Source organism: Rutidosis leptorrhynchoides, chromosome 10 (assembly GCF_046630445.1).
Source record: "Rutidosis leptorrhynchoides isolate AG116_Rl617_1_P2 chromosome 10, CSIRO_AGI_Rlap_v1, whole genome shotgun sequence".
Classification (NCBI taxonomy): domain Eukaryota; kingdom Viridiplantae; phylum Streptophyta; class Magnoliopsida; order Asterales; family Asteraceae; genus Rutidosis; species Rutidosis leptorrhynchoides.
Window position 1 is genome coordinate 117,509,052 of NC_092342.1, and position 21,122 is coordinate 117,530,173.

The window sequence follows — 21,122 nt, forward strand, 5'->3', positions numbered from 1 at the left end:
CTTGGATATGTTTAAACAGATAAATGTAAATCTTCCTTTCATTGATGTGATTTCAGGAATGCCTAGATATGCTAAATTCTTGAAAGATCTGATCACGAATAGAAAGAAAATGGAAGAACTCTCGGCCGTTACTATGAATGCTAATTGTTCAGCAGTACTGTTGAATAAGATACCAGAAAAACTATCTGATCCAGGAAGTTTCACAATTCCATGTTTTCTGGGTAGTCTTAGTTCAATAGAAGCATTGGCAGTCTTAGGTGCTAGTATAAATTTAATGCGGTATTCACTATACGCTAAACTAGACCTTGGAGAATTGAAACCAACTAGAATAAGTATACAACTAGCTGATCGATCAATAAAATATCCTAGAGGGATAATGGAGAACATGCTAGTTAAAGTTGGTACTTTAGTATTTCCAGTAGATTTTGTTGTTCTGGACATGGAAGAAGATTCTCAAGTTCCTCTCATATTAGGAAGACCATTCTTAAACACGGCTAAAGCAATGATAGACGTGTTCGGTAAGAAATTGACCCTAAGTATAGAGGACGAGAGTGTTACCTTTTCAGTTGATAGAGCAATGCAACAACCACAATCTGCAGATGATACATGTTATTATATTCAAACTATAGATGCACATGCAGAATTATTAGAAGAATTTCTAAAATTACAAGGAACAGGAGAATGTTCTTTAGGAGAAGGTAATGAACCAATTAATGAAGCTGAAATGTTAGCTACACTTATAGCTAATGGATATGAACCAACAACAGAAGAAATTCAAATGCTAAAAGAAGAAGACAGATATCGATACAAATCATCGATAGAAGAACCTCCGAAATTAGATCTAAAGCCACTTCCAAACCATTTGGAATACGCTTATTTACATGGTGAATCTGAATTACCTGTAATAATATCATCTTCTCTTACTGAAAATGAGAAATCACAACTCATTTCTGTGTTGAAAGCTCATAAACCAGCCATTGCATGAAAGATTCATGATATTAAAGGAATAAGTCTTTCGTATTGCACACATAAAATCTTATGGAAGAAGGTCATAAAACGTATGTGCAACGCCAACGAAGACTAAATCCTAATATGCAAGATGTAGTTAAGAAAGAAATTATTAAACTGCTAGATGCAGGTTTGATAAATCCAATTTCTGATAGTCCATGGGTAAGCCCAGTTCAATGAGTGCCTAAGAAGGGTGGCATGACTGTCATTACAAATGAAAAAAATGAGCTTATTCCTACTAGGACTGTAACAGGATGGCGTGTATGTATTGATTATAGAAAATTAAATGACGCCACCAGAAAAGATCACTTTCCCTTACCTTTCATTGATCAAATGTTGGAAAGATTAGCCGGAAATAGTTACTATTGTTTTCTAGATGGATTTTCCGGATATTTTCAAATTCCAATAGCACCCGAAGATCAAGAGAAAACCACATTCACGTGCCCTTATGGTACTTTTGCTTACAAACGCATGCCATTTGGACTTTGCAACGCCCCTGCAACCTTTCAAAGGTGTATGATGGCGATTTTTCACGACATGATAGAAGAATGCATGGAAGTTTTCATGGATGACTTTTCAATCTTCGGTGATACATTTGAATCATGTCTAGCTAATCTTGAACGAATGCTTATTAGATGTGAACAATCAAATCTAGTACTTAATTGGGAGAAATGCCATTTCATGGTTAAAGAAGGCATCGTTCTTGGTCATAAAATTTCGAAGGAAGGAATTGAAGTGGATAGAGCTAAAGTAGATGTAATTGCTAAACTTCCACATCACACCAATGTTAGAGGAGTTAGGAGTTTTCTAGGGCATGCCAGTTTTTACCGACGTTTCATAAAAGATTTTTCTAAAATTGCCACTCCTATGAATAAACTCCTAGAAAAGGATGCTCCATTCATCTTTTCAGATGAATGTATCAAATCTTTTAATATTCTTAAAGAGAAACTCACTAATGCGCCGATCATGATAACACCAAATTGGAATCTACCGTTTGAATTAATGTGCGATGCAAGTGATTTTGCAATGGGAGCTGTTTTAGGACAAAGGATTGAAAAACAATTTCAACCTATATATTATGACAGTAAGACGTTACAAGGAGCACAAACGAATTACACAACTACTAAAAAAGAACTCCTTGCTATTGTCTTTGCTTTTGACAAATTTCGATCATATCTCGTTCTAGCAAAAACGGTGGTTTATACCGACCATTCTGCTCTTAGATACCTATTTTTGAAACAAGATGCTAAACCAAGATTAATCTGTTGGATCTTACTCTTACAAGAGTTCGATATTGAAATCCGAGATAAAAGAGGAGCAGAAAATCTCGCCGCTGATCATCTTTCTCGACTTGAAAATTCCGCATTAGAAGAACTAAATGAATCAGCCATACAAGACAACTTTCCTGATGAATATCTATTGAAGATAGATTATAATGAAATCCCATGGTTTGCAGACTATGCAAAGTATTTAGTATGTGGATTCCTTGAAAAAGGATTATCGTACCAAAAACGAAAGAAATTCTTCAGTGATATAAAACACTATTTCTGGGAAGATCCACATCTGTTTAAAAGTTGTCCCGATGGAATAATACGCCGATGTGTATTTGGAGATGAAGCTAGTAAAATTTTAAACCATTGTCACACAGAACCAACAGGAGGGCACTATGGGCCTCAACTAACAGCAAGAAAAGTTTACGATGCTGGCTTCTATTGGCCTACAATTTACAAAGACGCACACCTTCTTTGCAAATCCTGTGATGCTTGTCAAAGGGCCGGAAAAATAAGTCAACGTGATGAAATGCCACAAAATGTCATACAAGTATGTGAAATATTTGACATTTGGGGTATTGACTTTATGGGTCCATTTCCAAAATCTCATAATAATCTCTATATTCTCGTAGCCATTGATTATGTATCTAAATGGGTGGAAGCACAAGCTCTCCCAACTAACGATGCACGAGTTGTAGTCAACTTTTTAAAACGTCTTTTTGCAAGGTTTGGAACACCGAAAGCTTTAATAAGTGATCGGGGTACTCATTTCTGTAATAATCAACTTGAGAAACTTCTTAAAAGATATGGAGTAACTCATAAAATCTCCACCGCATATCATCCACAAACAAGTGGACAAGTTGAAAATACCAACCGAGCTTTAAAACGTATTCTAGAGGAAACCGTAGGATCAAATCCGAAGGAATGGTCCATTAAATTGGAGGATGCACTCTGGGCTTTTAGAACAGCCTACAAAACTCCAATTGGAACCACACCTTTTAGACTCGTTTACGGAAAAGCATGTCATCTTCCAGTAGAAATTGAACACAAAGCATTTTGGGCTTTGAAGACATGTAATCTTGATTTACATGAAGCTGGACGTCTGCGATTAAGTTAACTAAATGAATTAGAAGAATTAAGACATGAAGCATACGAAAATTCGTTGATCTATAAGGAAAGAACGAAGAAATGGCATGATAAAAGAATCAGAACTTCAAAAGAATTTAAGGAAGGAGACAGAGTTCTTCTTTTCAATTCACGATTCAAGCTATTTCCTGGAAAATTGAAATCAAGATGGTCTGGACCATTCATAGTTAAAAGAGTTTTTCCATACGGAACAGTAGAATTGATAAATTCAAATGGGATTGAATTTAAAGTTAATGGTCACAGAGTTAAACACTACATAGATAGTCCGATGGAAGTCGACAACGAAGTTAATCACAATTTCGACACCACAGCTAACTAAGTGTGGGGAGAATCAAGTCTTTAAAGGATAATATGTATTTCTGTTAGAGTTAGATTGTCTGTTTTTGTGTAGTTCTCGAAAATGGAACCCGAATGGTCTTTCCCTAGCAGACCCTAAAGAACTAGTCTTCTCCCCCCATTCTGAATTTTTATTTTTTTTTAGGTTTTTACGATATGAAGACTGCCTGTGAACTAAACCATGGTCTAATGCTACACGCTTTGATCACTAAACGTAATAATGACACACTTCCGAGTGAAATAGTATCAGTAATCAGAGAAAGATTGGACGGAGTAAGAAAAGAATCCAGATGCGAAGATAATAAGTCACAATTTGGTAAAGGAAAATCAAAATCCGCAGTGAAAAGAAGAGCACGACACCTAGAAAGATGTCACAAATGCGGAAAATGGTCACATGGAGGTAAATGTTCAAATAATCAAACCTATTCAAATACCGAATTTGTTACTTTATGCAGAGACGGACCGTTCATATGTTTAGAAGAAAAAACACTGAATGCTCGAGGTTACGCCTATGTAGCTATGGAAAACCAATTAAACCGACTATCTTATGAATGGGATAGATCATATAACTAAGAATACTATATCACAGGTAAGTCTGTACAGTTTTTATTTTTTTATTTTTATTTTTAACCTTTTGATAATAAACGCTAATTTGTTCGCTATAAAGTATTAAATTGGTATTGAATAAAATTAGGTTTGGCGACCGAAATTATTGATATCATACAAAAATTTATTACATCACTGCGAAATTTAACGTGTATTCTTAAGGTATAAATATCTTTAATCAATCAACCCAAAATATTTCAAAAATTCGTCATGAGTTAAATTAGGTTATGAAACCGAAATTACTTTACCGAAAAGAGAGGCGCATATTTTTGATAATATTTGATTGATTAAAGTGGGATAAAAAGCCAAAAAGATTTTTAATTTTATTTTTACCATGTTTTTAAAATTAATATATAAATCTTAAATTAGTTTAAATTTATAAAAATACAAATATATAAGTTTGGTGTGATTTTATAATATGAATTTTTAAATTAAGTTTGGTGTGAATTTAAAAACAAAAATTTACTTTATCTCATTAAGTTAAGAATATGATTTTTAAAATTCGTCGTAAGTTGAAGACTAGGTCGTTGAACCGAAATTACTTTACCCGAGGGAGGGGCGAGAACTTTTATTATCATTATTTTTAATCTTATTGAATTAAAGTATGCCAAAAACATTAAAAAAAACTAAAAAAATCTAAGCTTTAAAAACAATCGCTTGAAAAAGACAAATTTTAAAATTTTGTCGAAGGACGGACTAGGACATCGATCCGAAACGACCTCGTCCTAAAACAAAGGAAAACAAAATTTTAAATTTATTTTATATTTGTTTTACAAGTTAAGGATTGTTTAAAAAAAAAAAATACAAACTCCGCGACTCGCGGAGTTTGAAGGTTCAAACACCGCGACTCGCGGAGGGACCAAAACCCAGAAAAAAATAAAAACGTAAAGAGAAGCTCATTTGCACACCACAACACAAATAAAACACGAAAACACTGCGATAAAACCCGCAAAAACCCAAAAAAACACCCCCAAATTCACAATTTTTGACCGTTAATCATCAAATCTTTTACTAAAATCATGTTGAGAAGGATGCTATCAAGGAATTACTCAAGAAAAACGGTAAATTTCTACACCTAAACACCATTTAATCCAAAAATTAGTGTTCTTGAGCAATTTTATACCCAATTTGATTTTGATGCTTTTTAGTGTAATTATGCTTAAATTGTTTATGTATTATGCTTGTATAACCTAGATTGATGCTATTTAACATGATTAGAAGCCTTAAACTTCAAATTTTGAGTAATCTAGGGTTTGTGTTCTTGAGCAAATTTGGGGCTTTTTGATATAAACAGGTTATGGCCGATTTTTGTCATGAATTGTTGCTAAATTAAGTAGTGTAACATGTTTAGGTAGTTAAATGATCCAAACTTTGAGCCTAAACATGATTTTGAGAATTAAAGTGGACTTTTTCAAGTCTAAAAATTCATGAACTTGATTTTTGAGAGATAATGCCATTTAAAACTTGTTTAATTGCTAGTGATGATTATTTTGACATGTTATTTGAGTTGAATGCTTATGAACTTTGCGAACATTTTCGTATATGCTTATTTGAAAAAGTGTAGATTTGATGAAAATATGAAAATGAGCTTAAGTTTGATATAAATTGATCATGTCATTGTAATTATTTTGATTGATGATTTTGCTGACACTAATGCATATTTGGATGCACAAAAATTGTGTTTGATGTGTTTTACAGACTGAAAGGGATGAATCTTCATCCCAAGCTCGCAATGCTCCTACTAAGAATGCGGAACAACAGGAGGTGAATAACTACTACAAACAAGATATACCTCATCCAGTCATGACATTTTCTGATATGCACTTGGAAGATTTGCACCCGAACCTGAGATTTGACAGACTTTGGATAGATTATCCAAAATACCAAAGGGGTTTGCATACTCTTCATTCTAAAGTTGTTGAGGTACCTAGGGTCATAGAATGGGGACCATTAGAAGCTGTAGAATTGGCCGGGCCAATTAGGGAATTACTTGCACAGAGGTATGGTAATTCTACTTTTAATGACTGGGTACGTTTATTCACCGTGCGTAGACCTGTATATAAAGTATGGTGTGAAGAATTGTTGTGTAGTATAGAATTAAATGATCGGGTAGCTAGTTTAACCAATCGATCTTTTATTAGATTTTTGTTAGGAGGTTCGATGCGCCACATGTCTTTACTAGACATGGCTCAGGCTTTGCGTATATATACGCCTGAGGAGATCGCATCTGCCGATTGTAGAGGGTTGATACTAAATGGTAGAAAGATAGACGAAAATTTTGATACGCATGGTGTATGGAGTCAAATGACTAGCCATCACCGATTTAAAGGTGGAAATTACTCTTATTTGGATATAGATAGAGCTGAATTAAGAGTAATTCATAGGTTTTTAGCTAATTCGATTACACAAAGAGGTAAGAACAAGGAAAAGGTAAATGAACAGGATTTGTTTTACCACATGTGTATTCGAGACCCACAAAGCGCTGTAAGTATACCTTATTGTGTGGGTTATTATTTATCAGCTATGGTTAGGGGGATGAGACCGCATAGCATAATAGGAGGTGGTATATTTATTACTTTGATTGCTGAATATCTCGGTGTGGATATAAGTCGGGGGGGATTATTAGTCGAAGAACCAGAACCCCGCGATACAATAGGTTTAAATGTATACCATGGTGCGAAAGTTTTGAAGAGGCGAAATAACGCCGCAGTACGATATAATGGTAGACATCCACAGGTTGAGAGAAATCAACAGCAAGGTAATGTAGGAGGGGGAAATGAAATGCAAGAAATGCAAAGGTTTATAGCTTCACAGGAGTACGAAAATGCTAGACATAGAGCATTTGAAGATTGGCAAGTTCATCAAAACCAAATCATAGCTTATTGCCAACATATAGGTAGAAACTATATTCCTACTCCATCGCCCATATTCCCTCCCTGGTCTATAGAGATTCAACCACCGTATCCTACGTATAACCCAGCCGAAGCATTTTATAGCACCTATGGTTATGCATGGAACCCCTACTGGTATCAGTATCATCCCTAGTCTACTTAGTTTTATTTATTTTGTAATTTGTAATGTTGATACGTTTAATACTTATTTAATATTGTAATAGTTTTTATAATTTTCTAACTTTTATTCTTAGATTTTAATAATTTTTGAATGTGGGGTAATATACCAAACTTCAAAAATATGTATATATGTATGCAGTTTATCTTATGTACACAACAGGGTAAAACAATGCATTTTCAAATACTGGCATTAAGTTCAGCAAAAGCAACTAATTTTGACGACAAGATGCAAAATAAATGTGATATAACAACAAGACGGAATGAACAAATGATATGCACCATTTATCATTCAACACAAACACAAATATGTTTGGAAACTTTGGTAAAATTTAATCATTTTCACACAAATCACCCTCAATAATTTAAATTGTTACTGATTTCTTGCAAATGAGGGCATTGCAAGATCTTAAGTGTGGGAAGGGGTTAAATTCTTTCAGATTTTAAAATTTTTATCTTAAACACTGGGTTACCATTAAAAATACTAGTAAAGCAGTAGTTGTATTAGAATCTAGTGCTCTCTGATAATAAAGAACAGCCCTAGTCTTATATACTGACTACCCAATTCTAGTAAAAATTTTCAAAATTTTCAATTAAATGAACTCAAAATTATGTTTATACATATTTATGAACGATAAAACTAGGTTTTAACACCGAAATTATTGTTACCTCGGAAAGGACATAAATTGAGAAACAAACCAAAATGTTAAAATTCATTTAAAATGGAATAGAGGACAATAAAAAGGAAAATAAAAGCCAAGTGTGGGAAAATTTACCAAGTTATCTTAAACATATGTCACATATATCTGTAACAAATAACTGAAAATACTTTTGCTTTGGACTAAACTAAACTGTTTTACCCAATGAAAGAAAAGAAGAGATGGATCTACACGATGAATCAATTCCATCATTAAAAGGAAGTAAAGACTTCCAAAAAAGAAACTCGCTTCTTGATTTAGGTCAGGAAGTTGTCGTCCAGACCAGCTGTAGGTTGACGAAAAACCTAGAAAAGTCATCACTAAAATTAGCAGGAAATCCACGGACCTCAGCATTAAACAGGGTCGCCAAGTGGTCAGACTTATCCTAACCATGAGAGGATCTGTCTAGTACAATAGGGGGCACCATGCAAATTAGCTGGATAAGACTAATGAATCAGATCCCCAGAAAGGATAATCTCCTTAAAAGATCAAAAATCAGCTTTTAAGCCTGATATTACTCAATCCTTGAGATTGACCTTAAAGATTGAGAATTACTAATTCATGGAATTCAATGATATCTAAACTCAAGCCTGAACGAGAAAATATTTTGATCAAAATTACAAACCAATTTTTCTAAAAACCCATTTTCAATGCGTTCATTACCATTGAACGTAAAATCCTAGGAATTCACCTGGAATTCATTAGGTCACCTGAACCAAATCGGGTGTCAACCGTAAGAACGGTGGTTGCATAGCATGGTCAAAGACAGGACCTTGTGCCAGACCGATAAATTAAAAGGGTGAGCTTTACTATTGCTCCTACAAAGGATAGTAATTGCGTCCGACACGTTATAGACCATAATTAAAAGCATGTCAGGGGACATTGCCTTAACAGTTGCTTGTTCAACGCTTTCCTTTACAACCGGACGGTAGTTTACCGAAAGGTAATATACGGAGCAAGTATACTGGACGTGTTGCTTTCCTAATACAAGGTTAGCAAGTGGGTGACACAAAACCGCAAGTTTTGAACTAAAATTTTCAAATCTGAAACCCACCAAACCCACAAAAATAATTTGCAAACATCGGTGAAGGGTTATTCCGGAAAACTTATCTAGGGTAAAAGCTAGATTTAATTTTCAAAAGATCAAATGTTTTTATAAAGATCCAATTTCTTTATGGATCTAAATTTTATAGTCATGTGGGACTGTAAACCATATCATTACTACCATTGTTTATACCGCCGTAAAGAAATCACTGATGTACAAAGTGTGAAGAATAAAGAAGTGATTCTAGTATTTCAAGACTATATTGCTTGAGGACAAGCAACGCTCAAGTGTGGGAATATTTGATAATGCTAAAAACGAACATATATTTCATAGCATTATTCCTCAAGAAAGACAAGCTTTTAGTTGCAATTGTTCTATTTACAAGTGATATTCGTTTAAATAATAAAAGGTGAAGACAAAAGACAGATTCGATGAATTGAAGACGCAAAGGTCCAAAAAGCTCAAAAGTACAAAATACAATCAAAGAGGTTCCAATTATTGATAAGAAACGTCTCGAAATTACAAGAGTACAAGATTCAAAACGCAAAGTACAAAATATAAAATTGTATGCAAGGACGTTCGAAAATCCGGAACCGGGACATGAGTCAACTCTCAACGCTCGACGCAATGGACTAAAAATTACGAGTCAACTATGTACATAAATAAAATATAATATATAATTAATTCTTAAAATTAATATATATATTATAATATATTTATAAATCGTCGGCAAGAAAGAAGCCAAAGGAGGGTGAGCTGTATTTTCAAACTCCGCGACTCGCGGAGTTTGAAGGCAAAAATTGCCGCGAGTCGCGGAGCCCCAAAAACTGAAACTCCCTATAAAGCACAACGAATTCTGATCAATTTTTCATCCAATATATCCATCCATCTATATACGTTATATTTATATTTTAATTTTAATTTTAATTTTAATCCTAATAATAAGGGTATGTTAGCGAATGTTGTAAGGGTGTAAGTCGAAATTCTGTCCGTGTAACGCTACGCTATTTTTAATCATTGTAAGTTATGTTCAACCTTTTTAATTTAATGTCTCGTAGCTAAGTTATTATTATGCTTATTTAATCCGAAGTAATCATGAGGTTGGGCTAATTACTAAAATTGGGTAATTGGGCTTTGTACCATAATTGGGGTTTGGACAAAAGAACGACACTTGTGGAAATTAGACTATGGGCTATTAATGGGCTTTATATTTGTTTAACTAAATGATAGTTTGTTAATGTTAATATAAAGATTTACAATTGGGCGTCCCTATAAATTACCATATACACTCGATCGGACACGATGGGCGGGGTATTTATATGTACAAATAATCGTTTATTTAACCGGACACGGGAATGGATTAATAGCCACTAGAATTATTAAAACAGGGGTGAAATTATGTACAAGGACACTTGGCATAATTGATAACAAAGTATTAAAACCTTGGGTTACACTCAGTCGACATTCTGGTGTAATTATTAAACAAAGTAATAAAACCTTGTTACAGTTTAAGTCCCCAATTAGTTGGAATATTTAACTTCGGGTATAAGGATAATTTGACGAGGACACTCGCACTTTATATTTATAACTGATGGACTGTTATGGACAAAAACCAGACGGACATATTAAATAATCCAGGACAAAGGACAATTAACCCATGGGCATAAAACTAAAATCAACATGTCAAACATCATGGTTACGGAAGTTTAAATAAGCATAATTCTTTTATTTCATATTTAATTTCCTTTATTTTATATTTAATTGCACTTCTAATTATCGCATTTTTATTGTTATTGTATTTAATTGCACTTTTAATTATCGTACTTTTTAATTATCGCAAGTTTATTTTATCGCACTTTTATTATTCGCAATTTCATTATCATTATTTACTTTACGCTTTAAATTAAGTCTTGTATTTATTTATTATTTTACATTTGATTTTAACTGCGACTAAAGTTTTAAAATCGACAAACCGGTCATTAAACGGTAAAAACCCCCCTTTATAATAATAATATTACTTATATATATATCTGTATTTTTATAAAAGTAAACTAATATAGCGTTAAGCTTTGTTTAAAGATTTTCACTGTGGAACGAACCGGACTTACTAAAAACTACACTACTGTACGATTAGATACACTGCCTATAAGTGTTGTAGCAAGGTTTAAGTATATCCATTCTCTAAATAAATAAATATCTTGTGTAAAATTGTATCGTATTTAATAGTATTTCTTGCTAAAATATAAAGCTATTTTATATACACCTCGCATAACATCAATACATAAGGTGGTAGAGGAACTTTTGGTAAGCCCCAGTCCGATCAGCTGGTGGTTAATGGTTTGGCCGAGCCGCCAGAGTCTCTGTAGACGGCACTTGGGTGATGTTTGTGTGTTAAACTATGTGACATGATTAGTATAACACTTATGTATGCTATGGCCTGTAGTTAGTCATACTCACTTAGCTTCGTGCTAATTCCCCTCCATCTCCTCCCTGCAGGTTGTTAGCTTTTGTAGATAGTGCTTTTGGGAGAAGACGGGCATGATGATGTTATGTTTGACAGGGTTAACTCTGATGTGGTCTTTTAGAATATGAACCGTGTACTTTTGAAAACAGAATGTATTTACGTCTCTTCCTGTTAATATGTAAATTGTTTTAATGACACGTGACATTGGTTTGTACAAATGTCAATATCGTATTTAATTAATATTATGCTTTCGCCACGTATTTATTATAAAAAAAAATTAGCGGTGTCACAAGTTGGTATCAGAGCTGAGTTTGGCAGCATGTACATTGTGATCTACATGTCATGTTCCCAAACTTAGAAGAGTCATGTCAAACATAACATGCTGGGGATGGGTTAAGTGAGTATTGGACAGGATATGTGTTAGTTGTTAGTACTAACAGAATTTATACTAAGCTTTGGTGTGAGTGTTGTGGTAGTGCAGTAATGGCAGATAATCAAGCAACCGCTACTGGCCCTACTGTCCCTGGAACTGGTACTTTTAGAGCCCCTGACGAAGATGGACATGTATCTTCAGAAGAAGAAACTTCTCAAGAAGTAATAGAACTTCAAAGTCGGTTACTAGAAGCTCAGGAGAAAATTAAGGAATTGGAACAAGAACGGGCGCAATGGAACCCTAATACCAATGCGTTAAACACAACCTTTCCTCTAAACCTTTATAATCAAGCCGGTGGTAGTTCCCAATCACAGTTTCCACAAAATACCTATCAAAACTATCAAATGCCATTTCCATTTAACCAGACTTTTCCTAATCAAATGATGTACCCATTTCAAGTCCCTGAGACAAGAAGGAAGTGTACCTATAAACAGTTTATGGACTGCAAACCTCCCGAGTACAGCGGACACACAAACCCTACGATGACCCTCAATTGGCTAAGAGAAGTGGAGAGGGCGTTAGAAGCATGTTTTTGTGAGCCTGAATCCATGGTGTTATTTGCTAGTAGGCTTCTCAAAGGTGAAGCAATGGAATGATGGGACTCTATCACTGCATATTTACCTAAAGAACAGATCAGTCAAATTACCTGGGAACAATTTGCTGCTAAAGTTCGTGAGCAGTATTGTTCTGAGTATGAGATGGAAAGACTGAAAACCGAGTTTCTGAGTATGAAGATGACAGAAAGTATGACGATTGATGAGGTTTTCAGAGATTTAACATCTAAGCTAAGGTTCGTTCAACAGTGGGTACCAACTAAGAAAGATATGATTCAGCATTTTATGCGGGTGATTAAGCCGGAGTACAGAACCGTTGCGAGATTTGAAACAACGTTGGCGCAGGCTCATGAGATGGCTAAAGTTACAGAAGGTGATATAATGGAAGCAAAAAGAGAAAGTTCGAGAAGTGGATCTTTTGGGGGTAAAACAGAAAGTCAATCGGGTGGTCAGTCTATTCAGCAATCAAGTAACCAATCAGGGTTTCATGGTAAGAACTCGGGTGGGTTTAAACAGAAAAGTAAGTCTGGTATGAGTGGGTCGGGTTCAACTCAGTCTGGGTGGTGTAATGTTTGTAAGTCAACCCATGTTGGTCCGTGTTCTCCAATGACCAGAAGGTGTTTAAAATATGGAGTGTTAGGTCATGAATCAATAGCTTGTTCATTTAAGTCTAATGTTTGTTGGAGTTGCCATCAAGAGGGGCATAGATCTGGTAATTGTCCATCTGCGTCAAGATCCGGTTCTGGGGCAGGGTCAGGGGCGAGGTCGGTTACTTCTGGGGGATCTTCTGCTTCTACTGTCGGGCAGAAGAGAAAGAATCCTCCAACAGCAGAGGCAGGGGCATTTTAGATGACGGTAGACGCTGCAACCGCTACCGATGATGTCATTACCGGTATGTTCTTGGTTAATTCCTTGCCAGCTCGTGTGTTATTTGATTCTGAAGTAAATCGTTCTTTTATGTCCTTAGGCTTCTGTGATAAGTTGAAGTTGCCTGTTAGGATGTTAGATGAGCCTTTGGAAATAGAAGTACCTGATGGTAAAATGGTTCCATGCACATCATCTGTGTCTGGAATTACCATCGAAATTGACGGCCATTCCTTCCCTTTAACTTGTTTGTTGATGCCTATACCTAGCTTTGATGTAGTCATAGGCATGAATTGGTTAAGAGCTAATAGGGCAAATATTAAGTGTGATAAGAAGATGATTTCTTTCCGTTTGGCCGACGGATCCCGAGTGATAGCTAGGGGAGAGCGCAGTGGATTTAACTTTCCTATGGTTTCCCTAATGAAAGCTCAGAAGGCAATAACGAAAGGGTGTGATTCATTCTTAGCTTACGTGATTGATGTTAAGAAAGAGAAGAAGCAGGTGACCGATATTCCCGTTGTGTCAGAATTTCCAGAAGTATTTCCAGATGATTTACCAGGGTTACCTCCAGTACGTGAAGTAGAGTATAAAATTGATTTGGTTCCAGGTGCTACGCCAGTTGCAAAAGCTCCTTACAGATTAGCTCCGTCAGAAATCCGAGAAATGATGTCTCAGATTCAGGAACTGTTAGATAAGGGGTTTATTCGACCAAGTTCTTCACCGTGGGGTGCTCCTGTTTTGTTTGTGAAAAAGAAAGATGGGTCGCTTCGTATGTGTATAGATTACCGCGACGTGAATAAGAGAACAATCAAGAATAAGTATCCGTTACCAAGAATAGATGACTTATTTGATCAGTTACAGGGTGCTTCCTACTTTTCCAAGATTGATTTACGTTCAGGGTATCATCAGCTACGTGTTGCAGAGAGTGATATACCGAAAACAGCGTTCAGAACTAGATATGGTCATTATGAATTTTTAGTTATGCCATTTGGGTTAACAAACCCGCCAGCAGTGTTTATGGATCTCATGAACAGGGTGTGTCGTCAGTATCTTGACAAGTTTGTGATTTACTTCATAGATGATATCTTGATATATTCGAAAACCGAGAAAGATCATGCTACACATTTGAGACTGGTATTAGAACTTCTGAAACAGGAACAGTTGTACGCTAAGTTTTCTAAGTGTGAATTTTGGTTGCGGGAAGTACAGTTTCTGGGTCATGTGATTTGTGATCAGGGTATTAAAGTAGATCAGTCTAAGATAGAGGCCGTAATGAATTGGAACTCACCAAAAACGCCGACAGAAATTAAGAGTTTTCTGGGTTTAGCAGGTTATTACAGCCGATTTATCAAAGACTTCTCTAAAATAGCAGGTCCGTTGAATAAGTTAACTAGAAAAGATGTAGCCTTTTGATGGACTGATGAACAAGAAAAGGCTTTTCAGACTCTCAAACAGTTGTTATGTCAAGCGCTGGTTTTAGCTTTACCAAAGGGAACAGAAGATTTTGTGGTCTACTGTGATGCATCATGTACAGGTCTGGGTTGTGTTTTGATGCAGAGAAATAAAGTTATAGCGTATGCTTCACAACAGTTGAAGAATCATGAACGAAACTACCCTACTCACGATTTAGAGTTAACTGCAGTTGTGTTTGCTTTGAAGCTTTAGAGACATTATTTATATGGTACACATTGTGAAATCTATACAGATCATAAGAGTCTTCAATATATCTTTTCACAGAAAGAATTTAATATGCGTCAACGTCGATGTTTAGAATTGATTAAAGACTACGATTGTGAGATTAAGTACCATCCGGGTAAAGCAAATGTGGTCGCAGATGCTCTGGGTCGCAAGAAAACCATCAAAAATGTTAGATTTATGAGAATTGAAATAGTTTTAGACTTGATTGATCGATTGAAAACCGTTCAGTTAGTAGCTTTGAATGACGAAAACCTAAAGACTGAACAAATGACTAAAAGAAAATTTGACCTATGCAATGATTCTAGAGGATTAAAAACCTATAAAGATCGAATTTGGGTGCCTATGCTTGGAGATTTGAGGGATTTAATCCTTACTGAAGCGCATAAATCGAGATTATCAGTGCATTCAGGTAGTACAAAGATGTATAGAGACTTGAAAACATTGTATTGGTGGCCGACAATGAAGACAGATGTTGCAAATTTTGTCAAAAAATGTCATATTTGTGCCCAAGTTAAGGCAGAACATCAGAAACCGTATGGATCTCTAAGACAGTTAGAAATTCCTCAGTGGAAATGGGATCATATAACGATGGATTTTGTAACCAAGTTACCCTGAACCTAGAAAGGACACGACATGATCTGGGTGATTGTGGATCGTTTAACAAAGAGTGCTCACTTTTTAGCTACTCGTGAAACAGCTTCGTTAAGTGATTTGGCAGAATTGTCCTTGAAAGAGATCGTTAGTCGACATGGTATACCGTTGTCAATAGTTTTTTCCGATAGAGATACTAGGTTTGTATCGAACTTCTGGAATAGTTTACAACATAATTTGGGTACACGTGTGAATCTAAGTACAGCATATCATCCACAGATAGACGGTCAGAGTAAACGGACAATTCAGACATTAGAAGACATGTTGAGAGCGTGTGTCTTAGAATATGGTGGTTCTTGGGATTCGCATCTTCCATTGATAGAGTTTGCTTACAACAATTCATATCATTCGAGTATTGAAATGCCACCATATGAAATGTTGTATGGTCGTAAGTGTAGAACTCCGACATGTTGGTTAGAAGCAGGTGAGAAACAATTTGCAGGTCCCGAAATTGTTTAGTTAACTGCAGAAAAAGTCAAAATTACACGTGAAATGTTAAAAGCAGCTAGAGATCGACAAAAGATGTATGCTGATCAGCGCAGACATTCGATAATTTTTAATGTAGATGATCGTGTATACTTGAAAGTTTCGCCGTGGAAAGGGGTGATCAGATTTGGTAAACGTGGTAAACTATCACCGAGGTTTATTGGGCCATTTCCGATCAAAGAAATTTTGAATGATCAGACTGTTGTTTTAGATCTTCCATCAGAGTTAGCAGGAATACACAACACGTTCAACGTGTGCTATCTGAGAAAGTGCAAATTGGTGTTTATGGACATAAACTAACTCGTGTATATGTATTTCTCAGGAGAAAAGGAGAAAGAGAAGGTTCAGTGATTGGATAGCTGAACACCTTCTCGTTTGCTGGTAATCGGTGAGTGGGACTAACTGGAGAATATAGTATATAGAAGCATGTTATATTATGATTGCCATGCTTGTTAGATATACTTATTATTGTGGTTAGTTAGTACTTGTGATGACTGCATGGTAGTTGATGCTTGTCTGCTGGAGCCCGGTGCATCCCTATTGTGTGGTAGCCTCGGTAGGAGAGATCAACCTGCGGGTTGGGTTCCTCTGTGGTAGCCTAGACAGCCGTGGTGTATATATATGTGAATGACGCGTCCGTCGCGTGTGGATTATATATATACATACGGTGGTGGAGGAACTTCTGGTAAGCCCCAGTCCGATCAGCTGGTGGTTAATGGTTTGGCCGAGCCGCCAGAGTCTCTGTAGACGGCACTTAGGTGATATTTGTGTGTTAAACTATGTGACATGATTAGTATAACACTTATGTATGCTATGGCCTGTAGTTAGTCGTACTCACTTAGCTTCGTGCTAATTCCCCTCCATCTCCTCCCTGCAGGTTGTTAGCTTTTGTAGATAGTGCTTTTGGGAGAAGACGGGCATGATGATGTTATGTTTGACAGGGTTAACTCTGATGTGGTCTTTTAGAATATGAACCGTGTACTTTTGAAAACAGAATGTATTTACATCTTTTCCTGTTAATATGTAAATTATTTTAATGACACGTGACATCGGTTTGTACAAATGTCGATATCGTATTTAATTAATATTATGCTTCCGCCACGTATTTATTATAAAAAAAAAATTAGCGGTGTCACACGTACGTTTAACTTTTGTCGTAATCGGAATATTACGACTACGAAATATTAATTATTATTTTATAATAATAATTACTTGGGTTTATGGATGCTAAATTATGCGTAGTAATTTAATTAAGCTTACTAGTTAGTCTTGTTGGACTTTCTACCTTGTTGGACTTAAGCCCACCCTACTCTAGCTAGTGGCCCAATTAATTAGCCCACTTATTAATTACTAGTGACCCATTAATATATAAGACAATTACCCATTTAATTAGAGGGAACATGCTAGCAAAAATGTCAAGTATTATCCATAATGTTACATGAGATCCTATCATAAGTACCTACTTTAGGCAACCACTAACCAAAAAGTAACTTTGTGTCCCCCCTCCCCCCTACAAAGCTCACGGCCATAAGGCCCCTCCCCACACCCCATTCACCTATAAATACTAGCCTAATCCATTCATTTAACACTTGCTCTCATTTGAATTTCACACACACTTGCTCTCTTATTTTCTTTCTATTCTTTCTCACTCTAGAAACTTGTAAGTTTTACTTTTTCTTCTTCTTCTTCTCCTTTCTTTTTCGTGTACATCATCATCCATGGAAGATTGAGCCTTTTAGCTTTGATCTTGATTAGATCTTGTAGATTCAAACATGAATCCTTCAAGAACATGAAAGATTCAAGCTTTCTAGCTTTGAATCTTCACCAACTTTGTTGATCTAGATTATTTTAGCTTTAATCATGTTATTTTGTTAAAAAGATTCAAACTTGTGTTTATAATCTTCATGTATCTTAAAGATACAAGCTTTATCCTTCAAGATCTTCAAGAACAACCAAGATGCAAGCTTTCTAGCTTGAATCTTCATATCTTAATGTTGGATCTAAGTTTTCTAGCTTATGATCTTGTTGTTTTGTTATAAAGATCAAAACTTGTGTTTATGGTCTTCATGAAACTTAAAGATCCAAGCTTTGTGCTTCAAGATCTTCAAGAACACTAAAGGTTCAAGCTTTCTAGCTTTGTGACCTTATAAATTGTGTGAAAGGGATACAAGCTCTCTAGCTTAGGGTTCCATCACCTCATTTGACTTAGATTGTGTTCATACTTGTTTGATTGATGTAAAGTTTGTAACTTTGTTTGTAAATAGGACTTGTATTTGTGTTAAGACTAAGGATATGATGTAACCTTGGTTCATCATCCATCTAAGACTCTTAAATGAGTTGTGTTACCACTTGGTCTTAACATATTATGTATTGATGGTAGAATCTTGGTCAAAAGTGATGCTAAACCATCAACTAGTTGTACACTTGAAGCTACAAGCATCAAGGATGAGAACCGTGATGAGCATCAAGCACCAAGAACCCCACCGGAGCACTTGTCCACTGATTTTCGTATCTGATTAGGCCACCTAGGCTACTTGAAAGTTGATTTTCAATTAATTCGATACGATTAAATGATTTTTCGTTTAGGCCTCGTCTTAATCAGAGTTACGGTTTAGGATTTATGGCCCTTCGAGAGTCACTACACCCTATTAACGTTGTGCTGAAATTTCTGACCTACTTGCACTTAAACCATCGCCATGGTCTAACGAAGAAGATATAGGTTCTAAAAATTGGTCAGAGCTTAGGGGACTCATATACGGAGCCATAGCCACTGACTATGCGTCTTTTCGATTTACGTAGAGGTCGTAGCAGCTGACCGAAGTCATCCTATTGTTTCGATCTCTATTCTTGTCAAACTTACTTAGCTTTTTGATGATGAATGATGATGATGATGACACTTAAACTTATTTTATGCACTATTAGAACTTATAAGGACAACCTACTGACCTAGTAACCTTTGATTTAGGTTGACGACCTTTCGGACCGACTTACTACTTGCGTACTTTCATTACCGACTTGCGTACTTTCATTAACGACCTTTTTAGTTTAATTATTTTAGGACTGAGAATACATGCGCTTTTTACGTTTTACATACTAGGCACGAGTACTTAAACTTTATATGTGTGTGGGTTATACAACGGCATAAACATTCCCCTTAGCACGGTAACGTTTAGTCATTGGTTTTTGAACCGGTGAACGCGAATCTTAGATATGGATCCATAGGGTTTGACATCCCCACTCGGGCTAGTCGTGCTAGCATTTAACGGGTGTTTAATACTTCGTGAACATACGCACTCGTCAAGTGTACCTTCAGGGGGTTATAAACGTTAAGTCTAGTTATCGGATGCCCACGGTTATACATATACTTTTCATAATGTTTTGTTACACTGAAATCTCATGGCCTACCTTACATTACTATTACAACTTAAACTATAGCTCACCAACATTCGTGTTGACTTTTAAGCGTGTATTTCTCAGGTGCCTAGAGGTTTCTTGCTTCCGCTGTTAGATTTGCTGTCTTGCTGTTAAGGACCTGCTGTATTAGTTATCCGCTGCATTACTTGAGATGTCTCATTCATGGAACTTTTCTTTTGCATTCGTAGTTTATGTTAATTTCAAACAATGGCTTTGTAACGACCTTAGGGTCAAAGACTTATGTTTATGCTCCTATTCGTAGGATGCACATTATCTTTGTAAAACGTTGTCTTTTTATGAATGCAAACTGGTTTTCAAACAGCATATAGTGTTTGACCGTGTGAAGATCCTGTTGTTGACGAAACGTACACGATGGTTTTGTACGGGGCGTCACACACATGCTCTAGTCTTAGATTCCTTGACCCATGCTTTCCCATTTCCATATACAAGTAACATGACTCTTTGAGAAACACACACAAGCAAATATACTTAAAAAAACCGTACAAAAACCTCCTTTTGCTGCTGTGCAGGCCGTGGCCTTTTGAGGAAGAAAAAGGGTTTCTAAATTTGGTGTTCGCAAGTTTGATTCAAGTGTTAATAAATCCTAACCAAAGTACAAGGTGTTGGTGCAAAGTTTGGGGTATAACAACTTGAGGTTTCATTCTTTTAGAGCTCCATTCATCATCATCATCTTCATCATTTACCAACAAGCTTGGAGTAGGTATAAACTCTTTTCTTGCTTGTAGTTTGTAAGTATATTTCACAACTTGATCCTAATTGGGATTTAACTTTAAATGGTTAAGGATTAACATGTTCTAAAATGGTAATACTTATATGCTTCCGCTAAGTTTGATTCTCAAAATATTTTAACATTATGGAACTTGTTAAATCCCAACAGTATGATAACTATTATTGTACGAGAATTCCACCAACGGTAAGTGCTCATCCCAACTACCACCGAAATCAATAATACACACCCGTAACATATCCTCCAAAGTTTGATTCGTACGTTCGGTTTGACCGTCCGTTTGAGGATGATACACTGTGCTCAATTTCAATTGTGTACCCATATCTTCATGAAACTTCTCCCAAAACCGAGATGTGAAACGGGTATCTCGATCCGAAATAATAGATATAGGAACCCTGTATCTCGATATCACCTCCTTGATAAATAACTTAGACAAAGCCTCCGATGATATCGCTTCCCAAATGGGAAGAAACAAGGCACTTTTAATCAATAAATCAACTATTACCCAAATCGAGTCAAATTGGGTTCTCGCCGTCTTTGGTAACTTGGTGATGAAATCCATGGTAATGTGCTCCCACTTCCATTTCGGGATTTCTAACAGTTGTAACGTACCATACGGCTTTTGGTGTTCG